General features: G+C 43.9%; 1 protein-coding gene across 1 annotated transcript in view; it reads left to right on the top strand.

Moving 5' to 3' along the window:
• The window catches only part of LOC124613806 (fibrous sheath-interacting protein 2), a 188,857-nt gene that overhangs the window by 64,353 nt on the left and 102,537 nt on the right, over positions 1-21,967 (top strand). The gene's annotated exons all lie outside the window — the stretch shown is intronic.

The following is a 21,967-nucleotide window of genomic DNA, read 5'->3' as shown; positions in this document are numbered from 1 at the left end:
GTGAGTGAACGTCGAGTAGTGATGTATTCCGTACCGCTGCATCACGGTCTTCAAATACTTATTGTAAACTCTCCACCGTGGTCGGTTTGAGGTTGTCTGGGCATCGGTCGTCCCTGTTTGTAGCAAACGCTCAAACACATCCGCGACATTTCTACCCGTTTTTGTTTTAACAGGTAATTCCCAGGCAAATTTGGAGTATGTATCAATAACCATTAAAATATATTTGAATCCATTAATCTCATGTGAATATTCCCTCATATCTACAAAATCAGCCTACCATAAGTGATGCAAACCTTTAGCACAACATGCCTACGATCGTATGTTTTGCGATCTGGTTTGTGCAATGCTCGCACTACTGTCTCCATACTTATTCGATGATACCTCCCTCTCTAAGCTCGGAGATTATTGAAACAGACTCATTCGAATAAGCTGTATTACTTGCAGCACCTGATTCCATGAGCAGCCGTAGTCGATCCATTAGCTCGTTGGGGTCGTCATAATATATATACTGCGGGATTCGATTGTTTACTGCTTTATGCTCAATGTCAATACCATCACTGCTGCTGCTGTTGTTGTTGTTGTTTTCGCCATCAAGTATTGGTTGTATAATGGTTTTATATTTCTTGTTGCTAAGGCTTTTTGCGATCTTATATACATCAAACAAGTGCAGTATTTCATGGTACGTTTCCCTATCATTAACTGAATAATTTATAGGTTTTTTGGTAGGTCTTAGGAAAATAAGATTCATTTAGCCGGGTGTTCTCTCAAACCGCCTATCACCAATCTGTATTGTGTCATCAGTTACAATTATATGACGCACGTCCAACATGTACGGTCTTCCCCTGCTAACGCCGAATGTTCTATCGATCTGACCAGGGGCGTGACGGATAATGAATTCATCAATGACAACACCATCGATATCGCGTGTTTTTGTTTTGCTGAGAGCTGTCGGAAGATTGAGTGACCGGCTTAAAGGTCTCTCTTAGTGTTTGCTGTAGATCCATATGCCCTAACTTCAGTAAACGTAATTTCTCTCGAACCGCTTTCCGCGCTTGAATTACTTCCTGCTTCGTTGACATCTCGGTGTATACTAATCAAACATGTCCGCAGCGTGAGGCTTTATATATCCGCTCTTCTTCTTCCTCTTACTATGCACGTGCTCCTGCTTCCCAACAACAATGAACTGTACATCTATTTTCCCCTCAATAGCCTCGATCTTTTCATTTAAGTCGGTTACTTTCTTACCGATTTCATTAAGTAACTCATTTAACGCATTCACCATTCTCAGAAGAGTGTGGAAATACGTCTCTAGTTTCCTGGGCATACCTCCAACTTTATGCACAATAGCCTGAACTTTCGCATCCATGTACAGGCGAATGTTCTGTTTGTGTACACCCATTCTCTCAGGTTGAGAGCTGGACATGCGTGCGAATTTGTCCATAGTGAAGCGAATACTGATGTACTAACCTCTCATACAAGATTATATATACAGAAACTCTTGAAAGTTTCGCCTGTACCAGTCTTCTTGTTTTATCAACAACGAGAAACCCCTACTGTGAATGATTCCAGCAATCAGCACACACCTTTATAAAATAATTGAACGACATATCAGTTCCTACATGTGCCTGGTAAATGTGTTTTAAATTCAGATTGTCTTGTTTGAAGGCTATAATGAGGTTTGCGTTATCCCTAACCAACTGCTCTGGGATTCTGGAATATGGTTGGCTTAGGTAAAATACACCAGCACACATATGACGACCGAAACAGAAATATTTTCGAATTTGGTCTTGGTTTTCCACAGAAACATCGTCAAATATGAAGACAGTGTTTGGCTTTTCAAGTGGGGGGGGGGGGGGGGGGGGATATCACCGCTTTCACTGGATGTCGTGTATGTAACACAATCTACACTGCACAATATCTCCTGTAATAGCTGATACTTGGGCTGAAACAGTGTTTTTGAGAATACACAACCATGTTCAAATCGGACTCCATCTACATGCGTTAGCAGCTTCATGAGGTCATTAGTCTTGCCACAACTGGATAGACCTACAATAATTGCTCGTATATTCTCAGGAAGGAGAATTCCGTTCTTCTTCTTCTTCAGGTCGTCATTTGCATCTTCACAGGACCAGTCACCAATAACAAAGTCCATGTGATGAGGATTTTTCACCACCCTGCCATGATACTAACTACGCCAGGTACTGACAAGTAGTTGGCACATACAGAAAGATACACTTGAAAGGACGGTAATAGTATGTGTAGCCACTATAGCTCCATCACTTAACCGACTGAGCTATATTGACTACATAGAGAAATGAGCTATACATATTTTACCCATGATCACTCATCTTGTCAATAAATGGTGAGGCGAAGTTTGGGGTAATTGTTTGCTGCTGCTACTGGATCATTATAGGTGTATCACTGAAAATAATGATATTAATAAGCGTAATACTTGGACTAAAATGAGAGACATATGAAATAAAACACAAACACAGTTTGAGATTATACATTATTTATTTAAATATCATAAATCGGATGCAGTATTTAAAATAATCATCAGACTCTTTCTTTATATTCTTCTTCCCACCTATACAGTATTTATCAAACAAAGCTTTTTGATATGCAATGAATTCCGCGTATCTTCCTCGAACCAATGGATACCTCACGGTACTCAGGTTTTTCACAAGCACGTTTAATCTGTTCCTCTTTTGGTTCAGCGTCCATGTGCAAACAAAGGTACTGATCCAAATATCTACATGTACACTATGTACAAGCAGGAAGTTTACAACATCATTGTGTACAGAGTCTATGCTTGGCAACCAACGATTCAATCTCTCTCTCTCCAATGCAAGGCGTAGCGCAATACCCAGATGTATAAGTTCATAACTGAGGTGTACCATAGATAATCACACTTGTCACCCAATTTCACACATAGTGCACCGTCATCAAACACTGTTGTAATAGATGGTGTCACACTAGTCAGGCGAATGTCTGAGGGGGGGAAAGGGGGGGGTACGAGTTGGATAGTACTCTGTAGTCATCTGCTGATTGATGTAGCGCTCTGCACGAAATATTTCGTCCCAGTCGAACTCAGAAATTGGCACTTTAACACCCTTCGATGCGTTTTCAATTTATGTTCTCACAAGCAAGCCCCTGTCATGATGTTCTTCTATACCGACGTTTACGTGTTTTGTTCCACTGGGAGTTAAATTGTATGTAGAACTAAAAAACATGGGTACACCTGGTGCCTTCTTATCCATTGCATCCGCATTCTGTGCCTGCACTAGCACAGGGATGTTCTGCTGAGATGGGTCGTAAGTTGGTGGCCATCTTGTTGTTGTTTAGGACCACCATCAGCGTTAGATGTGTTGGGAGCAGATCGTGTGTCCTCATCACACAAATCGATGAGTGGGATGGACAATAACAGCTTCTTGTTCTGCTCCAGCAAGTAGGGTATGTGCGCTACAGGATCACACATGGTCACTACGTGTTCAGAAATGGTGGAGGTTGTTGCTGCCACAGGCCCAGAGGTCAGTGTAGGTCCCGACAAGATGGCAGCCGAGGTTGCTGCAGGTCCGGGGGCAGTAGAGGTCGGCATGTTGGTGCTTAACCCTGCAGGCTTGGACATGTTGAGGGCTAGTGCTGAACAAAGAGGAGGAAGCGACAAAGATGCAAAAACAACTAATAATGATGATAATGCTAACCACAGAGAAAGATGTGATATGGGATTCTTATTTTTCGGGGCTGTGCTGGATTGTGACTGCTATTGGTACTACATGGTTCTCCTTCCTCTTCTGCTGCTGTTGCTGCTACTGCTGCTGGCTGACTGAGCGAGACTGAGGTCCTCCCGGAGCTGCTGAGCCTCCCCTATACCCCTTCCAATGACGTTATCAGATACCGCCATCGTACTGGCTGAATTCTAACAACCCGGCCGATGTGGCCAAGTGGTTCTAGGCACTTCAATCTGGAACCGCACGACCGCTACTGTCACAGTTTCGAATCCTGCCTCGGGCATGGATGTGTGTGATATCCTTAGGTTAGTTAGGTTTCAGTAGTTCTAAGTTCTAGCAGACTGATGACTTGAGATGTTAAGTCCCATAGTACTCAGAGCCATTTGAACCATTTGGATTCTAACACGTAACTGTATCAAGGGTTCCTTTTGGTTCCCGCCATTTTTCCCAGAGAGCGCCATCTTGGATTACGTCACGGAAGCGACGACAGCGCCCTCTGGTGCCAGTACTGTATGCTAGGTCAGTTGGACTCTGCATTCATGGCGAACACACTGGATGGAGCTACTGCTTCAAATTGTTTAAATAAAGACTGCCTGCAAAATAAAGACCTATGTCCATCCTTTCCAGCAGCCCAGCAGATGCTGAGACCTTTCTCCATCAATTCCTAGGAAGAGGTGGCGGTCAGGTGACAGGTTAGTGAAGGTAGCCCAGGTGACCTTTTTTCCCTCCATTTTCTTAGGTTAGTGGAGGTAGCCCAAATGCTCTTTTTTCCCTGCCAAAATTTGAACTTTCCACCATTTTCTTAGGGGGGAGGGGGCAGGGGGGGGGGGGAGGGGTTCAGGTAGCCCAATTGACCTATTTTCGCGCCAAAATTTGAACTTCCCGCCATGATGTCATTGCGATGTTGCCGTATCTATTGCTGCCATCTTGGATCCACCATCTTGAATAAATTTGGCATAAATGCAACGTGTGGTGGTACAAACTTTGTCCTACTACTGCTACCTTGCACTTTAAAAGGAGAAATGTAAATAGTGTACATTGCTGACCATGTATGCAGAGTTCTGTTACAGACTGGTCCAGAGTAGGGTCTTCCTAAGTACGGAGATATTGTAGTGCTATCAGTATTTTTTGGGAGTTACTGTAGAAACTATCAGCTCAGCAGCAGCATTTTGGCAACCATACTCAGTCATAAAGTACCGAGTTGTCGGCATGCCAGTTGTAGCAATGGGGCTGCTTATACATTGTGAGATCGACTAAGCTGAGAAAAGCAATCCTGGATATGTAGCAGAAAGAAGAGGCTCTAGCAGGGCAGGCTACGCGCTTACTACACTGCTGGCGCACGGATTTGTTATTCTGAACGTGGCCAGAAGCAGTACATCACCACAATAGATGAGCTGCTGCTGCCAGTCCTTGTAAATAATTGTCAATTTGAGCAAAGATATCGGCAGTTTGGCAGCATCTTTGATAACAAGAGTACTACACCAGGGCGCAGAGCAATATGGGACAGCAAGCAGCCACCGCGGGGGTGAGCCTCCGCCTCCTCTACATCGTCCTCTAGCACGAAGTCTACCCTCCCACATTTGGTGCCTTCCACTGGTGGGGTGCTCCACGTGCACTCCAGCAGTACCCTGTCTTCTGCCTCGACTGGCAGCAGATAGAAGCCCAGGCAATAGAGCTCCTCATCCTCGTTCACTGGTGCAGATGCTCCATTACCGCGTGCTGACAGTTTCAGGAGCACGATCTACTACCAGATGCTCTCATCCCCTGCAGTCTTCCATACCACTGGCACCTACTGTGAGCAGCATCACTGCACTAACTGGGGTACACGTTGCTGAGTGGGCTTGTGTGTGTCAGAATTTCTGGGTGCTGACGTCACTCACGGCCTATTGACTGCTAGTCAGCTGCTTCAGCTTACCACGCACCATCCACACCGTGTGCTGAGAGGGATTGTTACTCTGAGCTGCCATCGGCCTGCATCCCCGTCATGGACCCACCATTGCCACCTAGCTGTGCACAGAAGTGATCCTTCATCCCGAGTCCACATCAGGATTTGCCCCTACCCCTTGTACCTTGAATAAGAGGGAGTCTAAATGGTAGCAGGTGTAAGAAAAGTTGCTGCAGACTGTGAAACCAACCATCCCGCCGTAAAGAAGATTTTTTCAGTCACTAAGGCGACACAAAGTGCTGTTCACAGGTCTCCGAGAAGGGCATTGCTCTTCGAAGCAAGGAATACTTCTGTGGTGGGGTAAGCCGCCAGTATTTGGTGCTTGTAAACTGTTGCACAATTCGTTCTGGCGAGAAGCTAACCCATGTTGAGGCTGAATATTTCACTCAATTTCGGATGAACAAGCGAATTTTTTCAAATGAAATCGCATCTACAACTGGAGCACTTCTACATCCACATCAGTAGATATACTCTGAAAGCCACTTTGCAGCGTATGGTGGAGGAATTTCGTACGACTTACGAATATTAGCAGTTTTTTGACGAAATAATTCACAGGCGAACTGCCGGATGTCAGTGTCCAACTGGCGCAATATTTCGGCAAGCAATCGCGTTGCCATGCTCAGAGTGTCTGATGATGGTAATGTCGTCGCTTGCCGAAACATTGTGCCCAATTAACAATGACATCCAGCAGTCCACCCATAAATTGTTTCGTCATGAAGTATGCTGGGAGAAGCTGGAAAATCACTTAGCAATTTTCGTATTGTTCCATTCTGGGGCGAGGGAAAAAAGAACTATTTCTGTGTCACTGCATTTGGCCTAACCTCTGACCTCATTCTGATGCCTTCTGTGCGAGATATATGATTGTGACAACACAACAGGATTTTGGAGAGGACGTCACCTTTCTTCCTATTTAAGTTAGCTAGGTACCTGTGTTACATTTTTCATGTGACCTGTTATAATATTAGGAGCTCGCCTCCATACCTACTGAGTGACAACTTCGAACACGGGTGCAGTGCTGTGTCACTGGCCCCAATGGCGTCTTGTGGGCGGTTCCCTGTACAGGTTGACAGCATCTTCCCAGATCCCTCACTAGCAACACTATCTCTTCCCTTCGCCTTCTATGTTATTGATGTTATACGTTCGGCTCGTTTCATTTTACCTCGCAGTATTAGCTCTGGGTATCTATATGGTGTGACGTGTACGTCTGCAGGGCGATTACGTCGAGAATTAACGCCAGTTTCATCGATTTCGGATAAGTAGTTAATTAGAAAAAAAAATCGGAGGCCTTTGAACTTGAATGCACCTCGTAGAATTTCCGGTATTTATATAATTTATTCGGTTGGAAGAAGAATTTGTCACGCCCCAGAACTAAATTTGATAGCAAGTAGGCAAAAGTATTGTCCGCCTTCGTAGATGTGTGGTCAGAAGAAGTCAGTGTCATGCGTGGGACACGGGCTAGATTCCCTGTGCTGGCAGGAATTCTTCGTTGGTAGGAGGACTGGTAGGGGAGGTACGTGACTCCTGAGGCCAACTGAGGAGCTACTCGACCGATTAGTAGCTGCTCCAAGATCAAGAAACCCGCAACGACCGGGAGAGCGGTGTGCTGACCACGTGCGCCTCCCTGCCACCTCTAATCAGAGGATGACACGGCGGTCGCTCGAGCCCGATTGGAGCGTCTAGGGCCAGAATGCGGAACTCACACAAAAGTGTTGTACGTCAAACGACTGATAATTTATACTCAATATGTTTTGTAGGTACACTACTGGCCATTAAAATTGCTAAACCACGAAGATGACGTACTACAGACGCGAAATTTAACCGACAGGAACAAAATGCTGTGATATGCAAATGATTAGCTTTTCAGAGCATTCACACAAGGTTGGCGCCGGAGGCGACACCTACAACGTGCTGACATGAGGAAAGTTTCCAACCGATTTCTCATACACAAATGTTGTTGTGATGCCTTGTGTAAGGAGGAGAAATGCGTACCATCACGTTTCCGACTTTGATCAAGGTCGAGATCCAATGACTGTTAGCAAAATATGGAATTGGTGGGTTCAGGAGAGCAATACGGAACGCCGTGCTGGATCCCAACGGCCTCGTATCACTAGCAGTCGACATGACAGGCATCTTATCCGCATGGCTGTAACGGATCGTGCAGCCACGTATCGATCCCTGAGTCAACAGATGGGGACGATTCAAGACAACAACCAACTGCACGAACAGCTCGACGACGTTTGCAGCAGCATGGACTATCAGCTCGGAGACCATGGCTGCGGTTACCCTTGACGCTGCATCACAGACAGGAGCGCCTGCGATGGTGTACTCGACGACGAACCTGGGTGCACGAATGGCAAAACGTCATTTTTTCGGATGAATCCAGGTTCTGTGTACAGCATCATGATGCAGCTTCAACACGATACCACAGTTCATCAAGAGTAATGACTGGCGTATTGTGACGAGCCAGTTGCTCGGCCATCATTCAATTGGCGAGAGATCTGGACAATGTGCTGGCCGGGGCACCAGTCGAACATTTTCTGTACCCAGAAAGGCCCGTGGGGAAGGCGAGCGAAAGGTTGCGTTTCATTGGCAGGACACTTAGAAGATGCAACAAGTCCACTAAAGAGACAGCTTACACTACACTCGTTCGTCCTCTGTTAGAATATTGCTGCGCGGTGTGGGATCCTTACCAGGTGGGATTGACGGAGGACATCGAAAGGGTGTAAAAAAGGGCAGCTCGTTTTGTATTATCACGTAGTAGGGGAGAGAGTGTGGCAGATATGATACGCGAGTTGGGATGGGAGTCATTAAAGCAAAGACGTTTTTCGTTGCGGCGAGATCTATTTACGAAATTTCAGTCACCAACTTTCTCTTCCGCATGCGAAAATATTTTGTTGCGCCCAACCTACATAGGTAGGAATGATCATCAAAATAAAATAAGAGGAATCAGAGCTCGAACAGAAAGGTTTAGGTGTTCGTTTTTTCCGCGCGCTGTTCCTGACTGGAATGGTAGGGAGATAGTATGATTGTGGTTCCATGAACCCTCTGCCCAGCACTTAAATGTAAATTGCAGAGTAATCATGTAGATGTAGATGTACAGGACCTGCGGTCGTACATTATCCAGCTGAAATATAGGGTTTCACAGGGATCGAATAAAGGGAAGAGCCACGGGTCGTAACACATCTGATTGTAACGTCCACCGTTCAAAGTGCCGTTAATGCGAAGAAGAGGTGACCGCCACGTGTAAGCATTGGCACCCCATACCATCACGCCGGGTGATACACCAGTATGGCGATGACGAATACACGCTTCCAATGCGTGTGCACCGCGATGTCGCCAAACACGGATGCGACCATCATGATGCTGTAAACAGAACGTGGATTCATCCAAAAAATTGACGTTTTGACATCCGTGCACCCAGGTTCCACGTTCAGTACACCATCGCAGGCGCTCCTGTCTGTGATGCAACGTCGAGGGTAACCGCAGCCACGGTCTCCGAGGTGATAGTCCATGCTGCTGCAAACGTCGTCAAACTGTTCGTGTAGATGGTTCTAGTCCTGCAAACGTCCCCATCTGTTTACTTAGGGATCGAGACGTGGCTGCACGATCCGTAACAGCCATGCGGATAAGATGCCTGTCATCTCGACTGCTAGTGAAACGAGGCCGTTGGGATCCAGCACGGCGTTCCGTATTACCCTCCTGAACCCACCGATTCCATATTCTGCTAACAGTCATTGGATCTCGACAAACGCGAGCAGCATTGTCGGGATACGATAAATCGCAATCGCGATCGGCTACAATCCGACCTTTATCAAAGTCGGAAACGTGATGGTACGCATTTCTCCTCTTTACACGAGGCATCACAACAACGTTTCACCAGGCGACGCCGGTCAACTGCTGTTTGTGTATGAGAAATTGGTTGGAAACTTTCCTCATGTCAGCACATTGTAGGTGTCGCCACCGGCGCCAACCTTGTGTGAATGCTCTTCTTCCCGTCGGTTAAATTCCGCGTCTGTAGCACGTCATCTTCGTGGTGTAGCAATTTTAATGGCCAGTAGTGTATGTAAGTCTGTACCATGCTTTGTGATATACTTATAGTTAGTTAGTGAGTTAGTTAGTTTCATGTTCCATGTATCGTTTGCATGATAAATCGTAATGATGTGGATGTGGAGCGAGTCATTTTATAGTAAAATATTTTTTTGTTTTGTAAATATGTCTTCTTGCCGATAATTTATTAGTTTTTGAATTAAAGACAAACAGATATTAGTCAGTAATTTCTACCCAGCACCATTTACACTTCACAATAATAGGTAAACTTCTGCGGGATAGGAGGAGTTGTCAAAGAAAAACTTTTCAGTTTAGCTTCAAATTTTATTTTGGTGTCTACTAGGTATTTTATATCACTGGATAAGTGATCAAAACTTTTAGTTGCAGCATTGTGTACCCCTGTTTGTGCTACAGGCAACCATTACGTGGCTTAATGAATATAATTTTCTTTTTCTGGTATTGTTGTTATATATATATTTTTTACTGGTGAAGTGTAGCAGATTACTTACAACAAACTTCATGAGGGTAAAACTACGCAGTGAAGCGGATAAACTGCTGCTCACACGCCGAGCAGCAGGCAGGCACGACGAAAGGGATGTCCGTGTAAAGTTTTCAGCCAAGGCCTTATTCAGAAAGGGAGCAAAGCACACACACACACACACACACACACACACACACACACACACACACACACGCATTCACACAATCTTACAAACAAAACTTACACACACATGACCGCTGTCTTCGGCTGTTCTAGCCAGAATTTTTTTTGAAGGGAGATGAAATGTGAACAATGAATAATTATCGGCTGGAGGAATGTAGGGCGTGAGAGACTGCACCAATAATCAGCGCGATCACGTGGCCGTGTGTTGTCCGGGGACGAGCCCGTTTATACAGTGTGGCACGAATGTCGGTGCCTTTGCAATTTGGAAGGGAATGAAAAATACAGGAAAGAATAATTGGGAAGAGCACAAATATAATTTGTGGACACAAGAGGGAATATTCCTTCAGCAGCTCCATTTACTAATGAAACCTGTTCCCTTTAAATTTTAGATTACGATTGGATCGATTGGTACACCCGTAAACGATGCAAGCTGGCATTTTTGAAGAAACAACTACTGGGTGTCCAGAAAAGGGCTCCCTGATTTCAAAATTAAATATCTCGAAAACAAAGATCGATAGAGGAATGTAGTAAACGGTATGTTTACCGTGAAAGCTGTAAGAAGTTTATACAGCAGTTTGAAATAATAGTTACAAAAGAATCTAACAGATGGCGCCGTACCGTGTACAGCTCATATCAGCATACATAAGTGAAATAATCGTATGAAAACAATCTTTGCAAACAATCATCACAATGTTTTCAAAATGTTCACGATTGGCGCTACAGGGGTGGCGCAAACGAAGAATGAAATTCGCCATTACGTTTCGTAGTGTCTCAACCGAAATGGATTCACATGCCAAAGACATCGCCGATTCAAGCTCGTCCAGGGTGGCGGGATTCTTCGGGTGGACCATGCCCCACAAAAAAAAGTCACAGGGAGTCAAATCCGGCGAATATGGAGGCCAATCCATGTCTGCACCAGTAAATTTGGGATATTCCAAAGCAATGACTCGATTCCCGAAGTATTCCTCAAGAAAGCGAAACACTTGTTCGGTCCGATGTGGTCGCGCTCCATCTTGCATAAACCATTCAGTACCTGGTCGATCCTCTAACCCTTGCTGTGTGGCGACAGATTGTTCCAAAATTGCAACGTACCGTGCACCAGTGACGTTTCTCGAATGAAAAAAGGGCCAATAATGCCTCTGCTGCATACTGCAGCCCACACAGTAACTTTAGGAGGATACAGGGGTTTCGCTTCTCACCAATATGGCTTTTCGGAACCCCAAAATCGCCAGTTGTGCTTATTCACGTATCCATTCAGGTGGAAGTGTGCTTCATCTGTAAACCAGATGCAGCCAATATCAAATCCTTCACTATAAATCATTGTGAGCATCTGATTAGCAAAGGCAACCCTTTGTTGCACAGCTCGTACGGGTATGGCCTGGTGCGTTTGAATATTGAATGGAAACATGTGTAGGCTCTTTCTCTGTATTTTCTGCGTGCTGGAACGCTTCAAACCGGTCTCAGATGTGATTCTACGGACGGTTGACATTGGATTTCGCTGAATAATTCCAGAACCTGTGGCGATATTTTCAGGCGTAACTTCGGTTTGCTTGCGGCCGACAAGCCCAACTAGATCGTCAGTTACGCTGCCTGTTCGTTGAAATTATTTGAAGAGCGTACGAATGGCTTTCGCATCGGGTCCATTTGGAACATTAAATCGTGCTTGAAAACCTCGCTTGTTGCCGTAGGACTCTCTTCTAACCTGTGGTACTCTAGCACCAGAAAAACGCGTTGTTTTAATCTCTTCCTTCGGTACGCTAACCTCCTTTCACGTTTCAATAGTGGAACTTATCGCTCTGGGCTTCGGATCACTATTTATACTAGGCATTGCGTATGTCGATTACAGCGTCATCTGTTATCAGCTTTTGTAACTATTATTTCAAACTGCTGTATAAACTTCTTACAGCTTTCACAATAAACATACCGTTTACTGCATTCCTCTATCGATCTTTGTTTTCGAGATATTTACTTTTGAAATCAGGGAGTCCTTTTCTGGACACCCTGTACATCTCCACACAGTCAAAGCACCAGATGGTCGTTGGGACACGACCATAGAAGTCGAGAGATATCCTCAACGGTCGAGACTGGGCACGAGCACGTCAGAGTGACATCACGGCAATGTATGACCACGGTGAATCATGGAGGTACAAATGCGGTGAATCTAATGTTTTGAGCCAGTTAAGATGGCGCACGTCGGCTTCAGGTTTTTGACGTAATGAAAACTCCCTTCTTTAGTACCTCCTTGTTTGTTCATCTGTTTATTGCTAATTTTGAGGAATTTTCCCCTGTCACTATCTTCATATGAATGATTCATATTTCTTTCTACAAAGAAAAAATCGTAAAGTGTAACGATATTGTATATATAATTCGCAGCATTTCAGAGATGTAGTTACACAGCCGAAGTTGAGCGATATTGGGCCTGACTAGCAATTCGATGAGTCACCGTCCGGGTCTGCTGAGTGCTGTCGGCAAGTGGGATGCACTCAGCCCTTGTGAGGCCAATTGAAGAGCCGCTTGGTTGAGAAATAGGGGCTCCGGTCACGAAAACTGACAACGTCCAGGGGAGCGGTGTGCTGACCACATACTACTCCATTTCCGCAACCTGTGACGCCTAAGGGCTGAGGATGACGCGGCGGCGGGTCGGTCCCGTTAGAACTTCAATGCAAGTCATTTACTTAGCAATGCAAAAGCAGTCACTCGTCCAGTCACAAAGTTGTTGCCTCAGAATATCGCTTCCTTTAATGAATACAGTAAAATTCAGCGCCACCAACCAGGTGATATCACACGCTCCAAACACGTTTAACGCCAACTCCGGTAGAAAACACGCGGAATTTGTAAAGTGCGAACATCAGCTATCAACTTATTGATACCGAACGAGGTCATTATATTCTCACCCACTACTAGGTAGACATTCACACCCACTGAGATGATTGAAGCGACATGTTTACTAATGCAAGTAGTAAATCAGTAGGGTTATGAGAAAAAAATCCTTCTTTGTTATTTAATTGTTGTCGATCAGCGTAAGAGTACAATATAGTTTCAATTTTTTATTACATTTGAAATTACCGTACATCTACTTACGATAGTAACGTGCTTTCGTACATGGTATGCAGGTATAAAATGATCAAAAATGTACGACAATTATTGTAAGCTTGTGAACACTAACTTGAACAAAGCTATTGATAGTATTGGTGTGTTGTTTAGCATGGAAACGGAGGTAAATTCTACATGTTTTCTGGTCTTGGAGTACAATGTCTTTAGAATACGTTGTAAGATACTAATGCACACTACACTATCTAATAAATGAATAGCTAATGACAACAGTTCGGTATGTATACATTTTTGTCGGTGCAGCTCTGGCACTGCATTCGGCAAAGAGCTATATTGTAGTGGGGTTGTTTTCTTAATTTTACACGTATTCAGTATTAGATTTTCTGACAGTTACAAAAGTTCAGGTGTCTTGTAAAGTGAATTGTATTTTCTTTGAACAATAGTTTTTATTATAGGTGAGCCTTATTCACATTAGTTAAGGATGAAAGTGGGGTTACAAATTTATGTTTGTCTCTGTTAGGTTTTAGTTTATGGCTCAATCATGGTCAGCCGCTTGCAAAAGTATTGAACTTTCAATAGTCGTGGAGTTCTTGAAAGGACTAAAGTGGGCCAGTTTTGATCAACTTGTCAGGTGCAATGACAACTTGACAGCAGTAAAATGTTGTGATACCGTAGTAAACCTAAACATTTTGGTGCACCACAACAGTTTTTTGTCTACCGTTATCGTTTTATTGTGTTATTTGCACCAAAAAAATTACACTGACTGCCTGTGTAGATATTTAGTTCTTAAAATCGTACCACAGGATTTAAGAGGTTAAGGGGCACCATGATTCATCACTGCAATTGTAAACGAAAATACAATCTAAATTGTAGAGTCCCACATAAACGATCAAAAATGCTTGCCAAATATTCGGGCGTGTGTGGTGCAGTTTGCGTATTTTTGGTTTGACTTGATTGAGAGAAGTTTGACAAGATGGCGACGTTGTTTGTGTTCACTTTTCGCCGCATATGTTTTGTGATAAATGGTTTTATGACGATTTGTCTCACTATATAGCTACGTATTCCACAGGATGCCACTGCTATGAAAACTACGAGCAAGTAAAAAACAAAATAGCACTGACAGTTACCAGAATTGTAGAAGCACCACATCTTTCCCGGCCATATACACTCCTGGAAATGGAAAAAAGAACACATTGACACCGGTGTGTCAGACCCACCATACTTGCTCCAGACACTGCGAGAGGGCTGTACAAGCAATGATCACACGCACGGCACAGCGGACACACCAGGAACCGCGGTGTTGGCCGTCGAATGGCGCTAGCTGCGCAGCATTTGTGCACCGCCGCCGTCAGTGTCAGCCAGTTTGCCGTGGCATACGGAGCTCCATCGCAGTCTTTAACACTGGTAGCATGCCGCGACAGCGTGGACGTGAACTGTATGTGCAGTTGACGGACTTTGAGCGAGGGCGTATAGTGGGCATGCGGGAGGCCGGGTGGACGTACCGCCGAATTGCTCAACACGTGGGGCGTGAGGTCTCCACAGTACATCGATGTTGTCGCCAGTGGTCGGCGGAAGGTGCACGTGCCCGTCGACCTGGGACCGGACCGCAGCGACGCACGGATGCACGCCAAGACCGTAGGATCCTACGCAGTGCCGTAGGGGACCGCACCGCCACTTCCCAGCAAATTAGGGACACTGTTGCTCCTGGGGTATCGGCGAGGACCATTCGCAACCGTCTCCATGAAGCTGGGCTACGGTCCCGCACACCGTTAGGCCGTCTTCCGCTCACGCCCCAACATCGTGCAGCCCGCCTCCAGTGGTGTCGCGACAGGCGTGAATGGAGGGACGAATGGAGACGTGTTGTCTTCAGCGATGAGAGTCGCTTCTGCCTTGGTGCCAATGATGGTCGTATGCGTGTTTGGCACCGTGCAGGTGAGCGCCACAATCAGGACTGCATACGACCGAGGCACACAGGGCCAACACCCGGCATCATGGTGTGGGGAGCGATCTCCTACACTGGCCGTACACCACTGGTGATCGTCGAGGGGACACTGAATAGTGCACGGTACATCCAAACCGTCATCGAACCCATCGTTCTACCATTGTAGGAATGGTGTTGTCAAACATGCTTGATTGTTTACGGGGACTTTAAGTGTTCTGCATTTTCTTGTGATCATCCAGTGATACTTTCCTATCGACAACATCATCGTCTGCAAACAATCTGATATTGAAACTGTAGCGGCCACATTACTTTTGCTTGAAATATATCCGAAAGATGTTACTTTCGTTTCCTCTTAGGGAGGGAACGTGAAAATCTATTCAAGATGCTAATTTTTACCAGATATGTTTGAGTTGCTTTCCAACTTTTATGTTATTCTTTATGTACCGCGGAAAGGGATGAGTTTGTTTCTTTCTTCCAACTGTGTCGACTGTTGAGCATGAAAAGCTGCAAAACCGCAATAAACCATTAGCCTTGATTTCTAGTTTGACAATTGGTGAAACAAAGATCAATTAAGAAAACATTTATACAACAAAAAGATTAAAAACAACAATAGCGAGGTTATCTCCGACTTTGTTAACTGTGTTAAAATAAATGAATAGGACCACCACAACCACCTAAACTTACGAGACGAGAGATTAATACACGGTACTTCGGAAACTCTGGCGGAAAGATACGTAGGCCTATATAAAATTATAACTTTAAATTTGATTATACACATAATGTCTTACCAGTTGAGTAAAGGTACATCAGTCAGGTCTGGCAAGTAAAAACTCTTCCGTGTGAAAGCTTGAACTCTTCCTCTCTACCTAACCGAAAAGTGCTTATATGAAGCTCACTTCTTCCTCATTACTGCTGAATGCAGACTGTCTTTGAATGGAGGCATATTATTTAAGTGGTTCTGAGTGGAATATTGTTTCTTCTAGCTTCCTTTCCCCTGATCCTTTCCATACCAACCAATGCAAGACACAGCAAGTTTCAGAGTAATATTGTCATAATGTTGATACCTGCGGCCTCCCAGCTTGGCCCTAATGCCTCTCGGAATCTGAAAAAAAGTAAAACAAACGAAAAACACACGACGTGAAAACACGTAAGGAAGAAAATTGAGAAAATTAGGAAATTCTAGATAATCAAAGTTCTTCCGTTTTCAGTAAGTATCGCGCTGTTACATACAGCCTTATAGCGACGTTATTAAACTTAAATCCATCATGATATTTAAATATAAAAGTTGTGAAAGACAATTACACTCTCTATTTTAAGCAAAACAAGTAGTTTTTTTTCAGATTTGGATGAACAATAAGGGCGAGACAGTTCTGTAGGTGACGAAAGAATCGTCTCTTCCGAGACAGGAGCAAAATTGTCGTTAAAGACCTGTAAAACACGTCGCAAATCTGAAAACTTGCAACATGTCTGCTGCATGCTGTACAAACAGTTGATACTCGACTGTTTAGTTCGGGAACTTGTTAGTGTCAGATTGACTGTCTTCCTAAACTGGCAGTTGTTCCACGTGATACAAGTTGGGCCGTTTGACGGTATCTTGCAGTTTTAACATCTGTTATCTATTTATATCAACTCGACTTGTTTTCTGTGCCGTTTGTATTTACAGGATGACAGTTATTGAACTATGTGAAAAAAGCGCAAATGAGTTACCAATTACGGCGTGCACACACTTTATTTAACTTGTAAACGACACTACAGATATTCGGATTTAGGTTATGACATGTTCGATATACCTGCCATCATTGGTGATGATGTGGCGCCGACGAATAGCGAAATTCTGCATGAGCCGTTGAAATTTCGGAACATCGATGCTGCTGATGCCCTCCTGAATGGCTGTTTACAGCCCAGCAATGGTTTTGGGGTTATTGCTGTACACTTTGTCTTTAATATAGCCCCACAAAAAGGAGTCGCACGTGTTCAGATCCAGAGAATATGGTAGCCAATCGAGGTCCATGCCAGTGGCCTCTGGGTATTCCAGAGCCAGAATGTGGTCCCCAGAGAATCAGAATCAGAATGAAACACTCTCCTCGTTCGATGGGGTCGAGCTCCGTCTTGCGTGAACCACATCTTGTCGAAATCAGGGTCACTTAGGATAATGAGGATCAAATCATCTTCCAAAACCACGTACCGTTCGGTATCCACCATACCATCAAGGAATATCGCACCGATTATTCCGTGACTAGACACTGGACACCACACAGTCACTGTCGCGGAACCGGTTTATAGTATTTCGTGACTTAATTACTTATAAATGATATTTCAGGTAGATCAAAAAAAATATAAAACCAGTTACCTATTGTCAGCGTAACATTTCGTTTGATCTCAAAAATGATTATCCCGGCTAATATTTGTCACTCTGCTAAAGAAATCTCCACTTGACGTTGTGAACAAATGTTGTCTGTAAAATCGTGTGAGTGGCACTAAATTGCATATCATTTATCACATTTTACACAAGTGTTACTTAAGATGGAAGCACTTTTCTCTAGCAAAGGGAACATTTAGTCACAAAATACTACCCGCGCACAACGCTGACGTGTGTCTCCTATTAAAACATTTCATGTAAATGCTCCGAAATAATTAGGCTTCATACATCAGCAAATAAGAAATTGATATTACGTAACGTGCTATGAGCACTGTATTTAAGGATTCAATTTGAGTTGAATTCTGTCTTTTGAAGTAGATTCGGGACTACCGTTGCACATTTATTTCCATTCATTTATTTCTAACAACATTCATGTTTGTTAAAATTCTCGATTCAAAACTGCCGCGGAGATATTTTTGCTAAGATGGCGGCAGACGATAGTCAATTTGTCTATTGTTGTCGATTTATTTTATATCAAGGTAATATATTTAGATAAAACTCTTTAAGCCTTCTATCTCTATTCTTTAGCATTTAAAATTATTTTCAATGATAAATACCGCCATTTTTTTTATAGCAGCTACTGGTAAACTCCGTTGTAAGTTACTAGCGCTAACGGGTGCGCTCCTAATTGCGGAGCTGAAAATTAACACTTAAAAACATTGATTAGATTGGATTACTATTGAAACAAATACAAATCCACGTCTAGACAATACCGACTCTACTTCTCAAATAATAATTAACAATATATTTAGTTACAGGTTTTCTCTTTACAGACCTCACACGTCTCACGCCCGAACAGTTCATCGGTTAGCACAGGAAGAACAACTGAACCACAATTATCACGGATAACAAAGAGAGGTTATAATTGTCGTTGTCTGTGAATGTGGTTCTCTGGTAATAGTTTTAATTCACACAGAAATTAAATTATTACAGAAATAATGAAACAATTATCTTCATTTTTACACGATACAGTCTTTTTTATACGTAGTATCGATAATATTTGTTGAAGTTTGTACACACAGTTCATTTTAACATCTTGTGGCTAGAGCATAGTGTCGTGCATATTACATCACTCGTTGAGGTTGAAGAGACTTCTCGATCGCGAAAAGCGGATTCTGAGTCCCCCAAATGGGCCAGTTTTACTTATTGACGAATGTAATTGCAAGTGCAAATGGCCGACAACATCGAAGCGCGTGGGCATGTCTATACCAATTTCCATCGTGCCCCGCGGCGAACAGTGCAGTTAGAATGTCCTAACGCAAACCGTTCAGAAGTTATGACGATTTTATATCGTATAGTTCAATAATTTCTTTACAGACGAAGGGAAAAACTGGAGTTTTCCACATCCCGCTAGGTGAATACCGGGCTGGTCCCCACGTTCCGCCTCAGTTCCACGTGTCGAAGACATTTGAAACACGTTTGCACTATTTCACGATATACACTAGACGCAGACAGCTGGGGTACACCAATTCCGTCCTGGGGGGGGGGGGGGGGCGGGGGGGGTACAGAGTGGCGGCAGGAAGGGCATACGGCCACCCCTTACAGTTAACATGGCAAATCCGTTTAACCATGGGCGACCCTGCGTAGCCGAGGGACAAGGCGCAAGCGATAGAATACAGACGAATGGAAAAACTGGTAGAAGCCGACCTCGGGGCAAATCAGTTTGGATTCCGTAGAAATGTTGGAACACGTGAGGCAATACTGACCCTACGACTTATCTTAGAAAATCGATTAAGGAAAAGCAAACCTACGTTTCTAGCATTTGTAGACTTAGAGAAAACTTTTCACAATGTTGACTGGAATACTCTCTTTCAAATTCTGAAGGTGGCAGGGGTAAAATACAGGGAGCGAAAGGCTATTTACAATTTGTACAGAAACCAGATGGCAGTTATAAGAGTCGAGGGGCATGAAAGGGAAGCAGTGGTTGGGAAGGGAGTGAGACAGGGTTGTAGCCTCTCCCCGATGTTGTTCAATCTGTATATTGAGCAAGCAGTAAAGGAAACAAAAGAAAAATTCGGAGTAGGTATTAAAATCCATGGAGAAGAAATAAAAACTTTGAGGTTCGCCCATGACATTGTAATTCTGTCAGAGACAGCAAAGGACCTGGAAGAGCATTTCAACGGAATGGACAGTGTCTTGAACGGAGGGTATAAGATGAACATCAACAGAAGCAAAACGAGGATAATGGAATGTAGTCGAATTAAGTCGGGTGATGCTGAAGGAATTAGATTAGGAAAGGAGACGCGTAAAGTAGTAAAGGAGTTTTGCTATTTGGGGAGCAAAATAACTGATGATGGTCGAAGTAGAGAGGATATAAAATATAGACTGGGAATGGCAAGGAAAGCGTTTCTGAAGAAGAGAAATTTGCTAACATCGGGTATAGATTCAAGTGTCAGGAAGTCGTTTCTGCAAGTATTTGTATGGAGTGTGGCCATGTATGGAAGTGAAAAGTGGACGAAAAATAGTTTGGACAAGAAGAGAATAGAAGCTTTCGAAATGGGGTGCTACAGAAGATTAGATGGGTAGATCACATAACTAATGAGGAAGTATTGAATAGCATTGGGGAGAAGAGAAATTTGTGGCACTCCTTGGCTAGAAGAAGGGATCGGTTTGTAGGACATATTCTGAGGCATCAAGGGATCACCGGTTTAGTATTGGAGGAAAGCGCGGAGGGTAAAAATCGTAGAGGGAGACCAAGAGATGAATAGACTAACAAGGAAACCTCCCCATCGCACCCCCCTCAGATTTAGTTATAAGTTGGCACATTGGATAGGCCTTGAAAAACTTAACACAGATCAATCGAGAAAACAGGCAGAAGTTGTGTGGAACTATGAAAAAAATAAGCAAAATATACAAACTGAGTAGTCCATGCGCAAGATATGCAACATTAAGGAGTCAGAACTCAGGAGCGACGTGGTCCCGTGGTTAGCGTGAGCAGCTGCGAATCAAGAGGTCTTTGGTTCAAGTCTTCCCTCGAGTGAAAAGTTTACTTTCTTTATTTTCGCGAAGTTATGATCTGTCCGTTCGTTCATTGACGTCTCTGTTCACGGTAATAAGTTTAGTGTTTATGTTTTGCGACCGCACCGCAAAACTGTGCGATTAGTAGACGAAAGGACGTGCCTCTCCAATGGGAACCGAAAACATTTGATCGCTGGTCATAGGTCAACCGATTCCTCCACAGGAAAACACGTTGATATATTCTATACGACACTGGTGACGGCATCTGCCTCACATGACAGGAATATGTTATCGACCCACCTAACTTGTACACTTGGCGAATGGGTAAAAAGATTCTTCTACCTTGCCCAATTTTTGTTTTCTTGTGGATATGATAATCTCTCCCAAAAAAGTGATGATAACAAGAGTTTGTCACATAAACTGCAACAAATGAATGCAACAGTTTCACAGTCGCACAGTTTTCCCTGTGTTCTAACATTTTAAAATTTTTCCGTGTGGAGACCGTCAAATCCTGCATATGTCCAAGCAAATCTGAACATGTCCTGGAATTTTGGAGAGCGAAGTTGATTATGTGTGAGTACCTGAACTTTGATAATTGTCTGAAAATAAAAAGTTAAACTTCTCACTCGAGGGAAGACTTGAACTAAGGACCCCTCGTTCCGCAGCTGCTCACGCTAACCACAGGAGCAATGCGCTCCTGGGCTCGCATTATCATTGATGTTGTCTATCTTGCGCATGGACTACTCAGTTTGTATATTTTTCTTATTTTTTTCATAGTTCCACACAACTTCTTCCTGTTTTCTCGATTGATCTGTTTTCAGTTTTTCGAGGCCTATCCACTGTGCCAACTTGTAACTAAATCTGAGAGGAGGGGCGATGGAGCGGTTCCCTTGTATGCATATTCAGAAGGGTGTAGGTTTCAGTAGGTACTGGGAGATGAAAAAACTTGCACAGGATAGAGTAGCATGGAGAGCTGCATCAAACCAGTCTCTGGACTGAAGACCACAACAACAACAGTTCAATAATTTCCAGAATGAGATTTTCACTCTGCAGCGGAGTGTGCGCTGATATGAAACTTCCTGGCAGATTAAAACTGTGTGCCCGACCGAGACTCGACTCGGGACCTTTGCCTTTCGCGGGCAAGTGCTCTACCAACTGAGCTGCCGAAGCACGACTCACGCCCGGTCCTCACAGCTTTACTTCTGCCAGG

The sequence above is a fragment of the Schistocerca americana genome, chromosome 4 (genome assembly GCF_021461395.2).
Source record: "Schistocerca americana isolate TAMUIC-IGC-003095 chromosome 4, iqSchAmer2.1, whole genome shotgun sequence".
Classification (NCBI taxonomy): Eukaryota; Metazoa; Arthropoda; class Insecta; order Orthoptera; family Acrididae; genus Schistocerca; species Schistocerca americana.
Note: the sequence above shows the minus strand (reverse complement) of the source record. Positions and strands in the feature narration are given on the sequence as shown.